The 22777-nt window shown below is 42.6% G+C and overlaps 1 non-coding gene across 1 annotated transcript; it reads left to right on the top strand.

Moving 5' to 3' along the window:
- Positions 1-239: 239 nt before the first annotated feature.
- Positions 240-312, top strand: TRNAV-UAC. The gene has a single exon. It is a non-coding gene; the product is annotated as a tRNA-Val (tRNA).
- The last annotated feature ends 22465 nt before the right edge of the window (positions 313-22777 follow it).

The following is a 22777-nucleotide window of genomic DNA, read 5'->3' as shown; positions in this document are numbered from 1 at the left end:
AAACTTGCCAACTATGTAACTATTGTTACTTGAAGAGGAGTTCAGGAATGAGAACAAGTGAGTATCTGTAGATCTGGTCTGGGGTCTATATTATGAGGATAGTCTAACCTGGGGTCCTTATTTAGAGAGATTTTCTTGTCTTAGGTCAATAATTATAAGTGGGCTGGTCTGCATTCTTTTTTAGAGGAACCCAACAATGCATTCAATCCCCAGTGAAACCATATTGCTTTGCATTGTTGGGTTTCATAGTGTAGTGGTCATCACATCTGCTTTACACACAAAAGGTCTTGGGTTCAATCCCCAGTGAAACCGTATGGCTATTTTAGAGAGATTCTGATCTATGGTCTGTACTAAGGAGTAGTCTGGACTGCGTTCTGCATTCAGTGGGAGAATTAATTCTTCTGATACAAATATTGAAAACTGAAAAAAGTTATAAAAATTGATGAATTTATGTTAGGCATTGTACCATAGATGGTCTGCGAAAAACTATTGTGAAATCATTCTTTTTTTAAAGGACCTGCACAAATATCAGGAATACAGGAGGAATTGACCATTGCCCCCCCACTATTTTTCTGGAGTAAAAACGTTGCAAATCCTATGTTTGCACCTTTTTAAATGCCACTTTCGACAAATTTTGATTTTCAAAAATGTTTCCCCAAAAGGGGCATGGCTATGGTGGGAAGGAGGCAGAGTCAGTAGGCCCAAGACATTTACGGTATCTTCATTTATGTAATTTTTCCAGGGTAAATGAAGATTTCTGTTTATGCGCACAGACTGCTGGAGGATTTACCTAATTTATGAGAAGGCCTATCATAAATTAGATGTGGCTATAAGGATATAGCCTTAGCTAAAATCAAGATTGGTTCATAAAATGAGAGAAATTCTTTACTTTTTTTTAATCAACTCCTGGTTTTGACTCCCAAAACTGCATGCAGAAACCTGTGGTTGTACCCTCATAGACCAACGTAATACAATATAATAAAGCTCCTGCATAGTTCTCGAAACCTGGAGGAAAACCTCGCTAGCTAAATTTTTGAACTATGAAAAATGCATTTGGTATTACAGTATATGAGGCTATTCAGATGAATAGATTACTATACATTCCATGGAGGGCTCTAGTCCACTAAAGACTCTGTCCTCTACTCTGGTTCCTATTCTATATTATAATTCTTATTTCTTGCTTTGTAAAAAAACAAACAAACAATAGTTTAATACACCAAAGTATTTCAAGTAGAATTAGAGATTGTGGACCAAGACATGCAAATTGGTACCTTGACTTTTTCATGATGTGATCTCTTAGGTATAGAAATGCTTTAAAGGGAACCTGTCATCAACTTTATGCTGCCCATACTAACGGCAGAATAAGGTAGAGACAGGTGTGTTGATTTCAGCGGTCTGTCATTTATAAATTAAAAGTAAATGGTTGACATCACAATCATTGCAGACTAGGCCTGGAAAAGAGTCTCGGACACCTGAGAAGAGTCCTGGTTATCCATGACTTCCTGCTCTCCTGCCCACCTGCTGATGACTGACAGTCTTCTACCTAGTTTTCTCCCTTTCTGTCTAGGAGAGAACTGCCAATCATCAGCAGATGGGTGAGGAGAGCAGGAGATTATGAATAACCAGGACTCTTCTCAGGTACATTTGACTCTCTTCAAGGCCTGTGCTGCAATGATTATGATGCTGGTTCTCAGCAACTACTTACTTTTAGCTCATGAGTGACACACTGCTGAAATCAGCATTTCTGTCACTAACTTATGCTGCCCTGCAGTGAGGTCAGTATAAAGTTGATGACAGGTTCCCTTTAAATTTAGTATAAAAATGGTAAGTACGTTAGTCATTCATTCAACCCACAGAGAGTCCATTTGACCTTTTGGGCTTTGTTGTTAAAAAGAAAAAGGAAAGATTCAGATGGAAATTGATGTTCTTCACATTAGTAAAGTCTCTAGGACTTATTAGTAATCTTAATGAATGGTGTTCTTCTAAGACTATCAATTGAGTAATTTCATTGTGTTTTCATAAAAGAATATCTTAACCATAATTTTAAAAAATCTGAGCTGAAATCATCATTAACAGCAGCTTCGGACAAGGGGAAATTCAAAGACGGCTCCCAAGAAATTGGTAAATCTTCTGAGAATATTTTCAGCATGTTCTTATTTTATTTAACATGGAAAATAGAAGAGCTCTTTAATGTTTCATATTCCGGTAAGTAATAACATGATTCTTTGCCTGTGCCTTGTACAGCTGCTGGTTTATCTAGATAAAATACAACCTGTTCAGAGTCTGATAAGTAATATAGTATGATTCTTCAGTGCGATTATGTGTGAAAAATAAAATAGGAAGGAGGAGCACTCTGTGTACATTGAAATAACTCCCATAGATTCCCTTCCAATTTGATTCCTATCATGCTCTGCAAGATAAACACATAATCACGGCCCAGATTTCTCAACACAAAGCAGGGTTATAGGCTGCAGATCAGCATGCTCAATATGGATAATTATGGCCCAATAAAGGGTTTGGCAACATACTGTAAACTACTGTAGGAAAAAAGGAAGTAATCTGGCTGCTACTCATAGTCCTTTCACGTACAAGTGCCCGCATTTTATTTATTTTTTTAAACAGTTTCATGTCTGCTTTGAAGATATATATAAAAGGGTAGTATCACTTAACTTTGGAATAGAGTGGCTGGTCCTGATTGAAGAGATTCAGCTGGTGTGAGCGCTGCTCATTGGAAGAAAACTCTGCCAAAACAGAGAAAGGAAGAACAACCTGTCTAGCTACATGGATTAAAGGGGTTGTTTAGGATTAGGGGAAAAAAAAGGCTGCTTTGTTCCAAATACAGTCTCACATCTGCCCAAGGGTTTTGTCTGGCATTGTAGCTCAGCTCCACTGTAGTGAATGATGCAGAGCTGTAATACTACACATGACCTGTTGACAGGTGAGGTATTGTTTTTGGTAGAAAGCAGCCATCTATTTCTAGTTGTGGAGAACCTCTTTGAAAGGGTTTTCCGGGACTAAATAAAAGAGCAACTTGAGTGTAGACACCTGTTTCAAGGTTCTTGTTCCGTGTGGGTACAGAAAAGGGTACTAGTTGGCTCTTATTGGTTCTTATTGAAGTGACCCAACTGGAATGTGGAGACTTATTTATAGACATTGCCCCTTGGAATAAAACTACCTTATATCAGTTTAGGTAAACTAACTGGTCTAAATTCATGGATTAAAGGAGTTTTGTAGGATGAAAAAAGACCCATCTGTAGATGGTTGTTTCAGGGTTGCTGGCCCTTGTGATAACAGAGTAGGGTACTGTTTGGCTAAATGAGATGTTTTGGATGCCGCTTAGGAGGTTGATACCAGTTGTCATTGAAAAGACCCAGCTACTACTTCAAGCAATGCTTCATGGGAAAAGTATGCCAATTAGAGGTTTTTCTGGTTTAGCAAATGGTACGAGATAGTAATAAACAATAATGGCTGGCTCACAGTAATTTGCATATAATTTGACCATTTAATAATCCACAAAAATACACCTATAAAAACTAAAACACTTAATTTCAAAAAACATAAAATTCAAAAGCACATGATTTAAAAAAAATTTAATTCGTCTAATCTATTTCATGAACCAGGTCCCTTTAAAATTGATGTAAAACACAGTTTCCTTGTTGATTTCTTAACTCCAGACCTCCGTTTGATGTTTTTAGTAGTCATTTGGTTATATAGTTAAATCCACACAGTTTGCTAGATTAGTTGTTAGTTTGTAATATTTTTTTTCAGTTTGTAGTGACTTAAACCACTCAATGCCCAATGTCACATGGCTCACTGATCGTGCACGTATATAGCCATGCGGTAAAGTTCTAACTCACAGTTAGTTTGCCCGACACATGCTGTGGCTGTTACTCATGTATTTGATGTAAGCTGGCGTTGTACTTTCACCCGACTTTGGATCGTGATGTCTTCAGCTGTATTGCTCTTCACTGCGTATCTTTTCGCGCATGCGCATCAGGATTGCTGGGATGGCAAGTATATTATCCAATATTGCGCTGTGTTCTTGATGGATAATATTCACACTGTCCGAAGTAAAGCTGCCACCAGACGCATTTCAGAACTGATAGTTCCTTCCTCAGTGGTAAAACAGGCAATAGATGGCTGTTGGGACTGAAAAGTTCACTTTTAAACTATTTTGGGTGTGAGTTAATTTCCGGACTGGATCTTGCTGAATTCACTTCAATTAATAGACATCTACCACAGCATAGACCGTCCACATTAGCACACATATGAGATGAAAATAAAAATAGAAAATAAATAGATAATAAGAAACAATCATGTCAATATATATTAATAACATCAGTAAATATAAGCTCCCTTTCATCATATGCACATAGACCCTTGTGTGACAATGTAAACAGGGATCAATGCTTCTCGTACCATTCAGCGGCGCATTGTGTGTCTATATCGATATATATGTATCATAGTAATCATGACCTTAAAGGGATTCTGTCGTCTCTTTTTACCCTATAGAGATGCGGACATGCACGGCTAGATCGCCGCTAGCATGTCTGCAATATACCTGTCCCATAGCTCTGTGTGGTTTTATTGAGTGTAAAAAATGATTTTATATATATGTAAATCAGCCTGGTAACATAGAAACATAGAATGTGTCGGCAGATAAGAACCATTTGGCCCATCTAGTCTGCCCAATATACTGAATACTATGAATAGCCCTTGGTCCTATCTTATATGAAAGATGGCCTTATGCCTATCCCATGCATACTTAAACTCCTTCACTGTATTTGCAGCTACCACTTCTGCAGGAAGGCTATTCCATGCATCCACTACTCTCTCAGTAAAGTAATACTTCCTGATATTACTTTTAAACCTTTGCCCCTCTAATTTTAATGTCCTCTTGTAGCAGTTTTTCTTCTTTTAAATATTAAAAGTTTCTATCATATCCCCTCTGTCTAGTCTTTCTTCCAAACTATACATGTTAGGGTCCTTTAATCTTTCCTGGTAGGTTTTATCCTGCAATCCATGTACCAGTTTAGTAGCTCTTCTCTGTACTCTCTCCAAAGTATCAATATCCTTCTGGAGATATGGTCTCCAGTACTGCGCACAATACTCCAGATGAGGTCCCACTAGTGCTCCGTAGAGCGGCATGAGCACCTCCCTCTTTCTACTGGTAATGCCTCTTCCTATACACCGAAGCATTCTGCTAGCATTTCCTGCTGCTCTATGACACTGTCTGCCTACCTTTAAGTCTTCTGAAATAATGACCACTAAATCTGTTTCCTCAGATACTGAGGTTAGGACTGTATCACTCATTTTATATTCTGCTCTTGGGGTTTTACGCCCCAGGTGCATTATCTTGCACTTATCAACATAAAATTTTAGTTGCCAGATTTTTGACCATTCCTCTAGTTTTCCTAAATCCTTTTCCATTTGGTGTATCCCTCCAGGAACATCAACCTTGTTACAAATCATTGTTTTATCAGCAAAAAGATACACCATACCATCAAGGCCTTCTGAAATTTCTCTGATAAAGATAAACAATATGGGTCCCAGAACAGATCCCTGAGGTACCCCACTGGTAACAAGACCATGGTCTGAATATACTCCATTGACTACAACCCTCTGTTGTCTGTCCCTCAGCCACTGCCTAATCCATTCAACAATATGGGAGTCCAAGCGCAAAAACTGCAATTTATTGATAAGCCTTCTATGTGGGACAGTATCAAAAGCCTTACTAAAGTCTAGATAAGCGATGTCTACTGCACCTCCGCCATCTATTATTTTAGTCGCCCAATCAAAAAAAATCAATAAGATTAGTTTGACAGGATCTCCCTGAAGTAAACCCATGCTGTTTTTCATCTTTCAATCCATGGGATTTTAGATGTTCCACAATCCTCCCCTTAGGTATAGTTTTAATTAATTTCCCCACCATTGATGTCAGGCTTACTGGCCTATAGTTGCCCGATTCCTCCCTACTACATTTCTTGTGCATTGGCACAGCATATGCTAATTTCCAATATTTTGGGACGACTCCTGTTACCAGTGATTGGTTAAATAAATCTGTTAATGGTTTTGCTAGTTCACCGCTAAGCTCTTTTAATAGCTTTGGGTGTATACCATCAGCCCCTGTGACTTATTTGAATTAATTTTAGACAGCTCTTCCTCTGTAAAGACACATGCATCAAAAGATTCATTAGTCTTCCTTCCTAACTAAGGTTCTTTTCCTTCATTTTCCTTTTTAAAAACTTAACAGAAGTATTCATTGAGGCAGTCATCTAGTTCTTTATCTTCTTCCATATACCTTCCTTCTTTAGTTTTTAATTTGGTAATTACTTGTCTTAGTTTCCTTTTTTCATTTTTTTTCATTTATGTATCTGAAGAATGTCTTTTATCACTGACTGAGCTAATTTCTCTTCTGCCTGTGCTTTAGAAGCTCTTATAACTTGCTTGGCCTCTCTCTGTCTAATCTTATAAATTTGCCTGTCATCCTCGTTTTCTTTTTTTTAGAATTACTAAATGCTATCTTTTAGTTTTTAATTATTTTGGCCACTTCTGCTGAGTACCACAGTGGTCTCTTCCTTTTTTTTCTTTCACTGACAAGCCTAATGCAATTATCTGTTGCCTTCAATAGTGCCACTTTTAAGTAGTCCCATTTCTCCTGGACTCCATTGAAACTGTTCCAATCTGATAGGGACTCGTATACCATAAACTAATTTTAGAAAAGTCAGTTTTTCTAAAATCTAAAACTTTTGTTTTTGTGCGGTGTGACTCAGTTACTGTACTTATAGTAAACCACATTAGATCCCAAGCTTTCCCCTACAGTAATATCAGTTGCAAAATTCCCATTTGTGAATAGTAAATCTAAAATGGCCTCCTTCCAGGTTGACTCCTCAACTACTTGCTGTAGAGATAATCCCAGTAGGGAATTTAGAATATCTGTACTCCTGGCAGAACTATCTATTTTGCAGTTTACATCAGAAAGATTAAAGTCTTCCGTAATGATAACTTCCCCTTTCAATGTCATTTTAGCTATTTCCTCAACTAGTAGATCCCCTTATCAGCAGGCCATATTGTGATATCATGATTCTGTTCCTTAATCATCTTAATTTCTTTTTCTGACAGATTTCTCTTACCATTATGTCTAACTCCTATCTTCTTGATATCCACTTCTACTGCACCTCTGAAGGCAGCTATCACCCTACCTATTTCCTGTCTTAGATATAGTTTAGATTTCAATTTTACATCTACATGTTCATTCATAGTTGGATATTTTATCACTATTGTCTTTTATGGGATTTTTTAAGAAGTATTTCTTGCAACATAATTTTTTTATGTATTTTCTATGCCTACATATGTGTCAAATTTACTTAAAGGTGCACTAGGGGCAAATTTTAAACCCTTACTTAATAGGCTCTTGTGATTTTCTGTTAATACCATTGTACTCAAATGTATTATGTTGTCCCCTGTGACTTCCCCAATTTGTGTTTTGGGCCTTCGCTTAACTCTTCTTCTTAATGTTCTCTTTTTCTGCTTGATTGTGTGAAGGGTGTGTGAACTCACGTTGTTTGGTTGATCATTGGTATCAACGATAATTGTGACTGATACACCGTTTGAGAATTCAGTGTTGTTTTGGGAAAAGAGAAAGTCCATGGTGTGACTGATTTGGTAAAGAGAAAGTCCATGGTGTGATTGATTTGGTGCATACTTTCTCTTTTCCCAAAACAACACCGAATTTCCAACTTTGCATAGCATATTTCAGCTCCAGGTCGCTGGATTTACTAAAACTGCAGAGCTGGTTGGCACATGTTGTTTTCACAGTGAATGGCATCTACGCAAACAGCTCTTGCAGTTTTGGAGGCAGCCTAGCTTGTTATAGTACACTGTATTCATTGCAATAGGCAATACAGAAACAGGAGCACCAGCAAGCTTTTCAGTTTCCATAAACTTGGCCAGCTGTGGCCAATGCTTGCTCCCATCTCACAATGGAAATGGAGAGCTGAGACAACCCCTTTAAGTCTTCTTCTTTTCCTTCCCCTCCCCACTCTTTATTTCTATGTTACGGGGGCAGCTACTGCAGCATGTAGCCACCAGGACTCATTGTTTTGATGCTGGTTAATCAGTGCAAACAGTGTTAATGTGGCAACCACTGGTCGCGGGTCATTTTTAAGAGTTATATCTGTGCATAGTTGCCTAAAGGAATATAAAAGAGCAAGTGTCTACTGTTTAATACGAAATAAAGATTAGTACTTTATATGTATTGGAATTCAAATGTGTCAAGACGTTCTCTAAAATGTATGTTCACTGTATGCTGTGATGGTATAGCATTTGCTTGAGGGTTATTTTATCCCAAAAGCCTTCATATACAGTGGAGGAAATAATTATTTGACCCCTCACTGATTTTGTAAGTTTGTCCAATGACAAAGAAATGAAAAGTCTCAGAACAGTATCATTTCAATGGTAGGTTTATTGTAACAGTGGCAGATAGCACATCAAAAGGAAAATCGAAAAAATAACTTTAAATAAAAGATAGCAACTGATTTGCATTTCATTGAGTGAAATAAGTATTTGAACCCCTACCAACCATTAAGAGTTCTGGCTCCCACAGAGTGGTTAGACACTTCTACTCAATTAGTCACCCTCATTAAGGACACCTGTCTTAACTAGTCACATGTATAAAAGACACCTGTCCACAGAATCAATCAATCAAGCAGACTCCAAACTCTCCAACATGGGAAAGACCAAAGAGCTGTCCAAGGATGTCAGAGACAAAATTGTAGACCTGCACAAGGCTGGAATGGGCTACAAAACCATTAGCAAGAAGCTGGGAGAGAAGGTGACAACTGTTGGTGCGATTGTTCGAAAATGGAAGGAGCACAAAATGACCATCAATCGTCCTCGCTCTGGGGCTCCACGCAAGATCTCACCTCGTGGGGTGTCAATGGTTCTGAGAAAGGTGAAAAAGCATCCTAGAACTACACGGGAGGAGTTAGTTAATGACCTCAAATTAGCAGGGACCACAGTCACCAAGAAAACCATTGGAAACACATTACACCTCAATGGATTAAAATCCTGCAGGGCTCGCAAGGTCCCCCTGCTCAGGAAGGCACATGTGCAGGCCCATCTGAAGTTTGCCAATGAACACCTGAATGATTCAGAGAGTGACTGGGAGAAGGTGCTGTGGTCTGATGAGACCAAAATAGAGCTCTTTGGCATTAACTCAACTCGCTGTGTTTGGAGGAAGAAAAATGCTGCCTATGACCCCCAAAACACCGTCCCCACCGTCAAGCATGGGGGTGGAAACATTTTGCTTTGGGGGTGTTTTTCTGCTAAGGGCACAGGACAACTTATTCGCATAAACGGGAAAATGGACGGAGCCATGTATCGTGAAATCCTGAGCGACAACCTCCTTCCCTCTGCCAGGAAACTGAAAATGGGTCGTGGATGGGTGTTCCAGCACGACAATGACCCAAAACATACAGCAAAGGCAACAAAGGAGTGGCTCAAGAAGAAGCACATTAAGGTCATGGAGTGGCCTAGTCAGTCTCCGGACCTTAATCCAATCGAAAACCTATGGAGGGAGCTCAAGCTCAGAGTTGCACAGAGACAGCCTCGAAGCCTTAGGGATTTAGAGATGATCTGCAAAGAGGAGTGGACCAACATTCCTCCTAAAATGTGCGCAAACTTGGTCATCAATTACAAGAAACGTTTGACCTCTGTGCTTGCAAACAAGGGTTTTTCCACCAAGTATTAAGTCTTTTTTTGTTAGAGGGTTCAAATACTTATTTCACTCAATGAAATGCAAATCAGTTGCTATCTTTTATTTAAAGTTATTTTTTCGATTTTCCTTTTGATGTGCTATCTGCCACTGTTACAATAAACCTACCATTGAAATGATACTGTTCTGAGACTTTTCATTTCTTTGTCATTGGACAAACTTACAAAATCAGTGAGGGGTCAAATAATTATTTCCTCCACTGTATTTCTGGACTGGTAGGAGTGCACCTGCTGGTATATCCACTAATTGCTAGAAAGTGGGGCTGAGGTAATCCGGTTCCCCCAGCTGTACGACCTTTGCTAGAAGGAGTTTGAATGGAGCTGCAGTTGAGTGTTCGCCTTGAACTATTCAAAGTCTACATCACTGATGGAAACTTCCCTAACCTTACAACATAAAATAAGAATCAAGGATAAAATTGAGAAATATGGACTATTTGTGATTTCTGTATATTACTTAGTACTGGTGTAAGATGTCCTAAAACTTCAATTAGGCAATATCACGGCAGATCAGATCAGGAAGGTATACATTATATTATTGTGCTTCTTAGAGTGAATTTACAACTGTTAGGCAAGGATTCTGGTTCATTTGCCTTAGAAAACACCTGAGCAGATGTGAACAACAGACTCAAATTATTCCTTCATCTACTCTATTAAAGTCAATGGCAACAGCTTCTTGCCATATGGAGAAACATGCATGACACTTGCATTATGTCACTTATGATGGACACAAACTGATCATTCTGATGGATTATTATGAAAACCACTGATGTGTCAGTTTCTCTCTGACTTTTTGGTACAAAAGGCTGAGGGATGGAACAACAAGGATATGAAGAACTTGTGAAGCCACCTCTAAGACAGACAGAATTGAGTATCCTCCTATCTGCAGATGTAACACTCATATTTCCATTAAAAAAGATTAAACCTGCTTAAATTAAAGCAAATAAAAGCTGCTACTTAGCTGAAATGGGACAACATAGACCATGATTATGCTGTGTGGATGGAACACAGAATAAATTTGATATATGTTCCCTTCCTGCCGATTCTACAGTGAAAAATATAATATCAGTTACAATTCTTCTCAATATGTGCAACTTTTGTTCATTATTTGCCTAGTAAACCCTTTACTCAGATTCACTGCAGGCTGTTTTAATATGCCTGCCCTGCTCCCCAGCAATTGGCAAGGTGTTATAACACTAAATAGGCCAAGGATAACTAGAAGACATGGCCTAGAAGAAGGAGCATTGCTGGCATGATAAAATGAACAGTATGGATAATGGTGTATTGCAGTAGAAACAGGAGTAGAGTAATGCTGGTTACTGCAAAGGATCCCATCAAAAATTCAGGAAAATTAGGTATTTCCCAGGTTCATGCATCAGGCAACCCATATGTAGTTGTAAGACCGGCCGCACTCTTTAAGCAGCTATCTCTCCTGGCCCCCCATGCACAGCCGTGCATGCCAGAGCCTGACACTACCAGACACCCCTGGGGGAAGCGTATCTCCCCAAGAACCAAAAGGATCAGGCATTTTGAAATCCAACAGCCAATCTTACTCTACCTTGACACCTGCCAAGAGTTTACTAGAAGATGATTGGGCATCCTCACAAGGTCTGTTAGTAGTCGGCGGGGACCTCAATGTAGCTCTAGACCCATTGTTGGACACGTCCACGGGTAAATCTGCTGTATCCCACAGGGCAATCAACCATATAAAGAATTCCCTCCAACTTCTCTCCCTAAGAGACGCATGGCGTTTTGACCACCCCACAGACCGAGATTACACCCTATACTCAACTCCGCATAACTCCTACCACAGAATAGACTATTTTTTTCTACAACAATCCTCATTACCCAAACACCGTTCTACTGATATCGGCGCTAGTGTACATTCCGACCATTCCCCCATAGAAATGTCCTTGCTCATCACAAGCACTCCCCAGGTTAAACCCCCATGGAGGCTTAATGAAACATTATTATCAACCCCCTCGATACACACTAAGATTATGGCACGACTAGAACTATATTTTCAGCAAAACAGAGACAAAGGCACTGCAATCCCTTATGTCTGGGAAGCACATAAGGCTATTGTCAGAGGGGAATTCATATCAGCAGGTTCGTTCCACAAAAAGCAAAGAGACCAAAAAATATCATCATTATACTCCGAAATACTTAAATTGGAGAGACTTCACAAAAAATCCCTTTCCACCCCCCATCTCCAGAAACTCACCGAAGCCCGTCTCCAACTCAAAGATACACTGAACGCATCTTCCGCAAAAATTTATATGTCATCCAAGCACGCTTTTTTCGCTCACGGAGACAAATCTTCAAAACTAATGATGTCCCTTATCAAACGTAAAAAAACCCACACAAATATATCAGAGATCAGACAGGACTCAGGTAAAATTACATCTGCCCCATCAGACATAGAGTCTGAATTTATACGATTTTACACCTCCCTGTATCAACTCCCCTCAGAAGCTGGAGAGCATGGCCAGAGTTCACGTAAATCAGCCATCACGGAATTCCTCTCACGACTTGACCTCCCCAAACTAAACCCCAAGTTTCATTTATCCCTACTTAAGCCTTTTTCTATAACTGAAGTCCGAACTGCACTTAAAAAATGTCCTAAGAACAAAGCCCCAGGTCCAGATGGTCTACCTAGCTCCTATTATGATTCATTCTCCTCAGTCCTCCTCCCTCAACTAACGGACACGCTAAATTCGTATCTCTCGGGTTCAAATATCCCCCAACAAGCTTTAGAGGCTTACATCACGCTTATTCACAAAGAAGGCAAAGATCCGGCTAACTGCGGTAGTTATAGACCCATCTCACTCCTGAACACAGATTTAAAACTATACGCAAACCTCTTAGCTAGCAGACTCAAACCTATAATCCCCGACTTGATCTCTTCGTGTCCGGTAGAGAGGGAAAGGACAATACCATGAGGATCCTTTCGTTAATCCAAACTGTATCACATAATAAACAACCGCTGGTGTTACTTGGGACAGACGCGGAAAAGGCTTTTGATAGGGTTGACTGGCTCTTTATGAAACAAGTCCTGCAACACTTCGGATTCCCCCAGGCCTTCATTGATGCGATCTTTGTCATGTACTCCAGCCCCACAGCCAGGTTACGCATTAACAAATCTCTCTCAGCCCCTTTCCACATAAAGAACGAGACCCGCCAAGGCTGCCCACTATCCCCAATCCTATTTATATTATCTTTGGAACCCCTACTGACGGCCATTAGATCACATCCAGACATTAGAGGTTTCAAAGATGGCACCCGGACACATACTACGGCTGCATATGCCGATGACATCTTACTAATACTGACCGACCCTACCTCTGCTTTCCCCGCCCTCCAAACGCTATTTAAAGAATACGGACAGATTTCTAACTTTAAAATTAACACTACAAAATCGGAAGCTCTCGGTTTTAATCTACTCAGCAAAGAGGCAGAGATGCTCCAATCACACTATCCATACCATTGGCCTAAAAGCCACATCACATATCTAGGCCTAAAAATCAGCTCCTCATGGAAAGATCTATATACCCTAAATTATGCCCCCATTTTACCAAAATTCAAATCAACTTTAGATTCCTGGGCCCTACCATTTTTATCATGGATGGGTCGTAAAAATCTAATTAAAGCTATCCTTCTCCCTAAACTACTGTACCTTTTCCAAACTCTTCCCATTTCACTTCCCGCACAATTCTTCACAAATATCAGGAGACTGATTAGCAACTATCTTTGGCGAGGCAATAGACCCAGGCTGAGCCACAACCTGTTGGTTCAACATAAATTAAGAGGAGGTTTGTCCCTACCCGATTGGAGACACTACTACGATGCTGTACATTTATCCAGAATAGTTCAGTGGCTACGCGACGGCGACAGAAGACTCAGCTTTACATTAGAATTACAACTCGCTAAATTCCCACTAAGATCCCTTCTATGGCAATACAATAACGACTCCAATAAACCTCTTAGCCAACTCTCCTCGAATTCCATCACCCAAACCACCTTAAAGATCTGGAATAAGTATAAAAAAGTTATCACCCCCAACCTCTCCCCTCTGATGACATTAGCAGACATTTCAGAACTGTATCTTCCAAAGTTTAAAGAAATAAAACTAAATCTTCCAGAACTAAACAAAATACCCCTCATTAACTTCCTCAATAATGTCCCTGGAGAGGACCCATTAGATAAAACATCCCTTCAACATATACAAAGATTGCACATAACTAAACTCATATCGCATTACCTACGCCATGCCGGTACCCCAAGGGTCCTTACCCCCTTTGAAGAATTATCTTCACATTTAAAACCTCCACCACACCTTCTTTCAAAAGTGTATTCTATATTACAAATAATTAATTCCCCTACAGACAGGCACTATATCTCAGAGTGGAGTAAAGATCTCGCTACCGCATGGACTCCGCAGGAATCCAAACAGATTTACAAGTACTCCCACGGCATCTCACGCTGCATAAAATTACAGGAGAATTCTTTTAAACTCATCTCTAGATGGTACCGAACCCCAGTCAGGCTTAAACAAATGGGCTGCCTTGACACAGATGTGTGCTGGAAATGTAATTCTGCACAAGGCTCATACTTACATATGTGGTGGTCATGTCCTGTCTAGGGATGAGCGAACTCGAACTGTATAGTTCGGGTTCGTACCGAATTTTGGGGTGTCCGTGACACGGACCCGAACCCGGACATTTTCGTAAAAGTCCGGGTTCGGGTTCGGTGTTCGTCGCTTTCTTGGCGCTTTTGTGACGCTTTCTTGGCGCTTTTTGAAAGGCTGCAAAGCAGCCAATCAACAAGCGTCATACTACTTGCCCCAAGAGGCCGTCACAGCCATGCCTACTATTGGCATGGCTGTGATTGGCCAGAGCACCATGTGACCCAGCCTCTATTTAAGCTGGAGTCACATAGCGCCGCCCGTCACTCTGCTCTGATTAGCGTAGGGAGAGGTTGCGGATGCGACAGTAGGGCGAGATTAGGCAGATTAACTCCTCCAAAGGACTTCACTTGATTAATCAATCGATCTGCAGCTGTGCATCATTGAGCTGCTGAAATTCAAATGCTCACTCACTGTTTTTAGGCTGCCCAGACCGTTTGTCAGTCACTTTTTTCTGGGGTGATCGGCGGCCATTTTGTGTCTTGTGCGGTGCTGCGACCAAGTGCATCCAAGCTGCGACCAAGTGCATTTAACCCTCAATGGTGTGGTTGTTTTTTGGCTAAAGCCTACATCAGGGTGAAGCTGTCACACCAAGTGCATTTAACCAGCAATAGTCTGTTCATTTTTTTGGCCATATACTAAATCAGGGGCAAGCTGCGCCTGTCACCAAGTGCATTTAACCCTCAATGGTGTGGTTGTTTTTTGGCTAAAGCCTACATCAGGGTGAAGCTGTCACACCAAGTGCATTTAACCAGCAATAGTCTGTTCATTTTTTGGCCATATACTACATCAGGGGCAAGCTGCGCCCGTCACCAAGTGCATTTAACCCTCAGTAGTGTGGTGCGTCAAGCTGTGACACCAAGTGCATTTAACCAGCAATAGTCTGTTCATTTTTTGGCCATATACTAAATCAGGGGCAAGCTGCGCCCGTCACCAAGTGCATTTAACCAGCAATAGTGTGGTTATTTTTTGGCCATATCCCAGTCTAATTCTGTCACTAAATCCATACCGGTCACCCAGCGCCTAAATACTAGGCCTCAAATTTATATCCCGCTAAATCTCTCGTTACCGCTGTCCTGTTGTGGCTGGGAAAGTTATTTAGTGTCCGTCAAAGCACATTTTTTGTTCTGGGTTGAAGTACAATTCCCAATTTAGCAATTTCATAATTTAGTGGTTCCTGCTATATCAGAGCTATTTGAAATCTATCCCTAAAAGGGTATATAATATTCAAGGTGCACATTGGGTCATTCAGAATAACTTCACACACACCCGCTACTGTGTATTTCCAAGTCTAATTCTGTCACTAAACCCATACCTGTCACCCAGCGCCTAAATACTAGGCCTCAAATTTATATCCTGCTAAATCTCTCGTTACCGCTGTCCTGTTGTGGCTGGGAAAGTTATTTAGTGTCCGTCAAAGCACATTTTTTGTTCTGGGTTGAAATACAATTCCCAATTTAGCAATTTCATAATTTAGTGGTTTCTGCTATATCAGAGCTATTTGAAATCTATCCCTAAAAGGGTATATAATATTCAAGGTGCACATTGGGTCATTCAGAATAACTTCACACACACCCGCTACTGTGTATTTCCAAGTCTAATTCTGTCACTAAACCCATACCTGTCACCCAGCGCCTAAATACTAGGCCTCAAATTTATATCCTGCTAAATCTCTCGTTACCGCTGTCCTGTTGTGGCTGGGAAAGTTATTTAGTGTCCGTCAAAGCACATTTTTTGTTCTGGGTTGAAATACAATTCCCAATTTAGCAATTTCATAATTTAGTGGTTTCTGCTATATCAGAGCTATTTGAAATCTATCCCTAAAAGGGTATATAATATTCAAGGTGCACATTGGGTCATTCAGAATAACTTCACACACACCCGCTACTGTGTATTTCCAAGTCTAATTCTGTCACTAAACCCATACCTGTCACCCAGCGCCTAAATACTAGGCCTCAAATTTATATCCTGCTAAATCTCTCGTTAACGCTGTCCTGTTGTGGCTGGGAAAGTTATTTAGTGTCCGTCAAAGCACATTTTTTGTTCTGGGTTTAAATACAATTCCCAATTTAACAATTTCATAATTTAGTGGTTTCTGCTATATCAGAGCTATTTGAAATCTATCCCTAAAAGGGTATATAATATTCAAGGTGCACATTGGGTCATTCAGAATAACTTCACACACACCCGCTACTGTGTATTTCCAAGTCTAATTCTGTCACTAAACCCATACCTGTCACCCAGCGCCTAAATACTAGGCCTCAAATTTATATCCTGCTAAATCTCTCGTTACCGCTGTCCTGTTGTGGCTGGGAAAGTTATTTAGTGTCCGTCAAAGCACATTTTTTGTTCTGGGTTGAAATACAATTCCCAATTTAGCAATTTCATAATTTAGTGGTTTCTGCTATATCAGAGCTATTTGAAATCTATCCCTAAAAGGGTATATAATATTCAAGGTGCACATTGGGTCATTCAGAATAACTTCACACAAACCCGCTACTGTGTATTTCCAAGTCTAATTCTGTCACTAAACCCATACCTGTCACCCAGCGCCTAAATACTAGGCCTCAAATTTATATCCTGCTAAATCTCTCGTTACCGCTGTCCTGTTGTGGCTGGGAAAGTTATTTAGTGTCCGTCAAAGCACATTTTTTGTTCTGGGTTGAAATACAATTCCCAATTTAGCAATTTCATAATTTAGTGGTTTCTGCTATATCAGAGCTATTTGAAATCTATCCCTAAAAGGGTATATAATATTCAAGGTGCACATTGGGTCATTCAGAATAACTTCACACACACCCGCTACTGTGTATTTCCAAGTCTAATTCTGTCACTAAACCCATACCTGTCACCCAGCGCCTAAATACTAGGCCTCAAATTTATATCCTGCTAAATCTCTCGTTACCGCTGTCCTGTTGTGGCTGGGAAAGTTATTTAGTGTCCGTCAAAGCACATTTTTTGTTCTGGGTTGAAATACAATTCCCAATTTAGCAATTTCATAATTTAGTGGTTTCTGCTATATCAGAGCTATTTGAAATCTATCCCTAAAAGGGTATATAATATTCAAGGTGCACATTGGGTCATTCAGAATAACTTCACACACACCCGCTACTGTGTATTTCCAAGTCTAATTCTGTCACTAAACCCATACCTGTCACCCAGCGCCTAAATACTAGGCCTCAAATTTATATCCTGCTAAATCTCTCGTTACCGCTGTCCTGTTGTGGCTGGGAAAGTTATTTAGTGTCCGTCAAAGCACATTTTTTGTTCTGGGTTGAAATACAATTCCCAATTTAGCAATTTCATAATTTAGTGGTTTCTGCTATATCAGAGCTATTTGAAATCTATCCCTAAAAGGGTATATAATATTCAAGGTGCACATTGGGTCATTCAGAATAACTTCACACACACCCGCTACTGTGTATTTCTAAGTCTAATTCTGTCACTAAACCCATACCTGTCACCCAGCGCCTAAATACTAGGCCTCAAATTTATATCCTGCTAAATCTCTCGTTAACGCTGTCCTGTTGTGGCTGGGAAAGTTATTTAGTGTCCGTCAAAGCACATTTTTTGTTCTGGGTTTAAATACAATTCCCAATTTAACAATTTCATAATTTAGTGGTTTCTGCTATATCAGAGCTATTTGAAATCTATCCCTAAAAGGGTATATAATATTCAAGGTGCACATTGGGTCATTCAGAATAACTTCACACACACCCGCTACTGTGTATTTCCAAGTCTAATTCTGTCACTAAACCCATACCTGTCACCCAGCGCCTAAATACTAGGCCTCAAATTTATATCCTGCTAAATCTCTCGTTACCGCTGTCCTGTTGTGGCTGGGAAAGTTATTTAGTGTCCGTCAAAGCACATTTTTTGTTCTGGGTTGAAATACAATTCCCAATTTAGCAATTTCATAATTTAGTGGTTTCTGCTATATCAGAGCTATTTGAAATCTATCCCTAAAAGGGTATATAATATTCAAGGTGCACATTGGGTCATTCAGAATAACTTCACACACACCCGCTACTGTGTATTTCTAAGTCTAATTCTGTCACTAAACCCATACCTGTCACCCAGCGCCTAAATACTAGGCCTCAAATTTATATCCCGCTGAATTTGAATACAATACATTGGGCCAAATAATATATTTGTTGTTGTGGTGAACCATAACAATGAGAAAAACATCTAGTAAGGGACGCGGACGTGGACATGGTCGTGGTGGTGTTAGTGGACCCTCTGGTGCTGGGAGAGGACGTGGCCGTTCTGCCACATCCACACGTCCTAGTGTACCAACTACCTCAGGTCCCAGTAGCCGCCAGAATTTACAGCGATATATGGTGGGGCCCAATGCCGTTCTAAGGATGGTAAGGCCTGAGCAGGTACAGGCATTAGTCAATTGGGTGGCCGACAGTGGATCCAGCACGTTCACATTATCTCCCACCCAGTCTTCTGCAGAAAGCGCACAGATGGCGCCTGAAAACCAACCCCATCAGTCTGTCACATCACCCCCATGCATACCAGGGAAACTGTCTCAGCCTCAAGTTATGCAGCAGTCTCTTATGCTGTTTGAAGACTCCGCTGGCAGGGTTTCCCAAGGGCATCCACCTAGCCCTTCCCCAGCGGTGAAAGACATAGAATGCACTGACGCACAACCACTTATGTTTCCTGATGATGAGGACATGGGAATACCACCTCAGCATGTCTCTGATGATGACGAAACACAGGTGCCAACTGCTGCGTCTTTCTGCAGTGTGCAGACTGAACAGGAGGTCAGGGATCAAGACTGGGTGGAAGACGATGCAGGGGACGATGAGGTCCTAGACCCCACATGGAATGAAGGTCGTGCCACTGACTTTCACAGTTCGGAGGAAGAGGCAGTGGTGAGACCGAGCCAACAGCGTAGCAAAAGAGGGAGCAGTGGGCAAAAGCAGAACACCCGCCGCCAAGAGACTCCGCCTGCTACTGACCGCCGCCATCTGGGACCGAGCACCCCAAAGGCAGCTTCAAGGAGTTCCCTGGCATGGCACTTCTTCAAACAATGTGCTGACGACAAGACCCGAGTGGTTTGCACGCTGTGCCATCAGAGCCTGAAGCGAGGCATTAACGTTCTGAACCTGAGCACAACCTGCATGACCAGGCACCTGCATGCAAAGCATGAACTGCAGTGGAGTAAACACCTTAAAACCAAGGAAGTCACTCAGGCTCCCCCTGCTACCTCTTCTGCTGCTGCCGCCTCGGCCTATTCTGCTGCTGCCGCCTCGGCCTCTTCCTCCGCCTCTGGAGGAACGTTGGCACCTGCCGCCCAGCAAACAGGGGATGTACCACCAACACCACCACCACCACCTCCGTCACCAAGCGTCTCAACCATGTCACACGCCAGCGTTCAGCTCTCCATCTCACAAACATTTGATAGAAAGCGTAAATTCCCACCTAGCCACCCTCGATCCCTGGCCCTGAATGCCAGCATTTCTAAACTACTGGCCTATGAAATGCTGTCATTTAGGCTGGTGGACACAGACAGCTTCAAACAGCTCATGTCGCTTGCTGTCCCACAGTATGTTGTTCCCAGCCGGCACTACTTCTCCAAGAGAGCCGTGCCTTCCCTGCACAACCAAGTATCCGATAAAATCAAGTGTGCACTGCGCAACGCCATCTGTAGCAAGGTCCACCTAACCACAGATACGTGGACCAGTAAGCACGGCCAGGGACGCTATATCTCCCTAACTGCACACTGGGTAAATGTAGTGGCAGCTGGGCCCCAGGCGGAGAGCTGTTTGGCGCACGTCCTTCCGCCGCCAAGGATCGCAGGGCAACATTCTTTGCCTCCTGTTGCCACCTCCTCCTTCTCGGCTTCCTCCTCCTCTTCTTCCACCTGCTCATCCAGTCAGCCACACACCTTCACCACCAACTTCAGCACAGCCCGGGGTAAACGTCAGCAGGCCATTCTGAAACTCATATGTTTGGGGGACAGGCCCCACACCGCACAGGAGTTGTGGCGGGGTATTGAACAACAGACCGACGAGTGGTTGCTGCCGGTGAGCCTCAAGCCCGGCCTGGTGGTGTGTGATAATGGGCGAAATCTCGTTGCAGCTCTGGGACTAGCCAATTTGACGCACATCCCTTGCTTGGCGCATGTGCTGAATTTGGTGGTGCAGAAGTTCATTCACAACTACCCCGACATGTCAGAGCTGCTGCATAAAGTGCGGGCCGTCTGTTCGCGCTTCCGGCGTTCACATCCTGCTGCTGCTCGCCTGTCTGCGCTACAGCGTAACTTCGGCCTTCCCGCTCACCGCCTCATATGCGACGTGCCCACCAGGTGGAACTCCACCTTGCACATGCTGGACAGACTGTGCGAGCAGCAGCAGGCCATAGTGGAGTTTCAGCTGCAGCACGCACGGGTCAGTCGCACTACAGAACAGCACCACTTCACCACCAATGACTGGGCCTCCATGCGAGACCTGTGTGCCCTGTTGCGCTGTTTCGAGTACTCCACCAACATGGCCAGTGGCGATGACACCGTTATCAGCGTTACAATACCACTTCTATGTCTCCTTGAGAAAACACTTAGGGCGATGATGGAAGAGGAGGTGGCCCAGGAGGAGGAGGAAGAGGGGTCATTTTTAGCACTTTCAGGCCAGTCTCTTCGAAGTGACTCAGAGGGAGGTTTTTGGCAACAGCAGAGGCCAGGTACAAATGTGGCCAGCCAGGGCCCACTACTGGAGGACGAGGAGGACGAGGATGAGGAGGAGGTGGAGGAGGATGAGGATGAAGCATGGTCACAGCGGGGTGGCACCCAACGCAGCTCGGGTCCATCACTGGTGCGTGGCTGGGGGGAAAGGCAGGACGATGACGATACGCCTCCCACAGAGGACAGCTTGTCCTTACCCCTGGGCAGCCTGGCACACATGAGCGACTACATGCTGCAGTGCCTGCGCAACGACAGCAGAGTTGCCCACATTTTAACCTGTGCGGACTACTGGGTTGCCACCCTGCTGGATCCACGCTACAAAGACAATGTGCCCACCTTACTTCCTGCACTGGAGCGTGATAGGAAGATGCGCGAGTACAAGCGCACGTTGGTAGACGCGCTACTGAGAGCATTCCCAAATGTCACAGGGGAACAAGTGGAAGCCCAAGGCCAAGGCAGAGGAGGAGCAAGAGGTCGCCAAGGCAGCTGTGTCACGGCCAGCTCCTCTGAGGGCAGGGTTAGCATGGCAGAGATGTGGAAAACTTTTGTCAACACGCCACAGCTAACTGCACCACCACCTGATACGCAACGTGTTAGCAGGAGGCAACATTTCACTAACATGGTGGAACAGTACGTGTGCACACCCCTCCACGTACTGACTGATGGTTCGGCCCCATTCAACTTCTGGGTCTCTAAATTGTCCACGTGGCCAGAGCTAGCCTTTTATGCCTTGGAGGTGCTGGCCTGCCCGGCAGCCAGCGTTTTGTCTGAACGTGTATTCAGCACGGCAGGGGGCGTCATTACAGACAAACGCAGCCGCCTGTCTACAGCCAATGTGGACAAGCTGACGTTCATAAAAATGAACCAGGCATGGATCCCACAGGACCTGTCCGTCCCTTGTCCAGATTAGACATTAACTACCTCCCCATAACCATATATTATTGGACTCCAGGGCACTTCCTCATTCAATCCTATTTTTATTTTCATTTTACCATTATATTGCGAGGCTACCCAAAGTTGAATGAACCTCTCCTCTGCCTGTGTGCTAGGCCTAAATATATGCCAATGGACTGTTGCAGTGGTGGCTGACATGAAGCCTGATTCTCTGCTATGACATGCAGACTAATTCTCTGCTGACATGAAGCCAGATTGTCTGTTACGGGACCTCTCTCCTCTGCCTGGGTGCTGGGCCTAAATTTATGACAATGGACTGTTGCAGTGGTGGCTGACGTGAAGCCTGATTCTCTGCTATGACATGCAGACTGATTCTCTGCTGACATGAAGCCAGATTGTCTGTTACGGGACCTCTCTGCTCTGCCTGTGTGCTAGGCCTAAATATATGCCAATGGACTGTTGCAGTGGTGGGTGACGTGAAGCCTCATTCTCTGCTATGACATGCAGACTGATTCTCTGCTGTCATGAAGCCAGATTGTCTGTTACGGGACCTCTCTGCTCTGCCTGTGTGCTAGGCCTAAATATATGCCAATGGACTGTTGCAGTGGTGGGTGACGTGAAGCCTCATTCTCTGCTATGACATGCAGACTGATTCTCTGCTGACATGAAGCCAGATTGTCTGTTACGGGACCTCTCTGCTCTGCCTGTGTGCTAGGCCTAAATATATGCCAATGGAC

The sequence above is a fragment of the Bufo gargarizans genome, chromosome 1, assembly GCF_014858855.1.
Source record: "Bufo gargarizans isolate SCDJY-AF-19 chromosome 1, ASM1485885v1, whole genome shotgun sequence".
In the NCBI taxonomy this organism is placed as follows: Eukaryota; Metazoa; Chordata; class Amphibia; order Anura; family Bufonidae; genus Bufo; species Bufo gargarizans.
The sequence above is the reverse complement of the archived record's forward strand: the minus strand, read 5'-3'. Positions and strand labels throughout refer to the sequence as shown.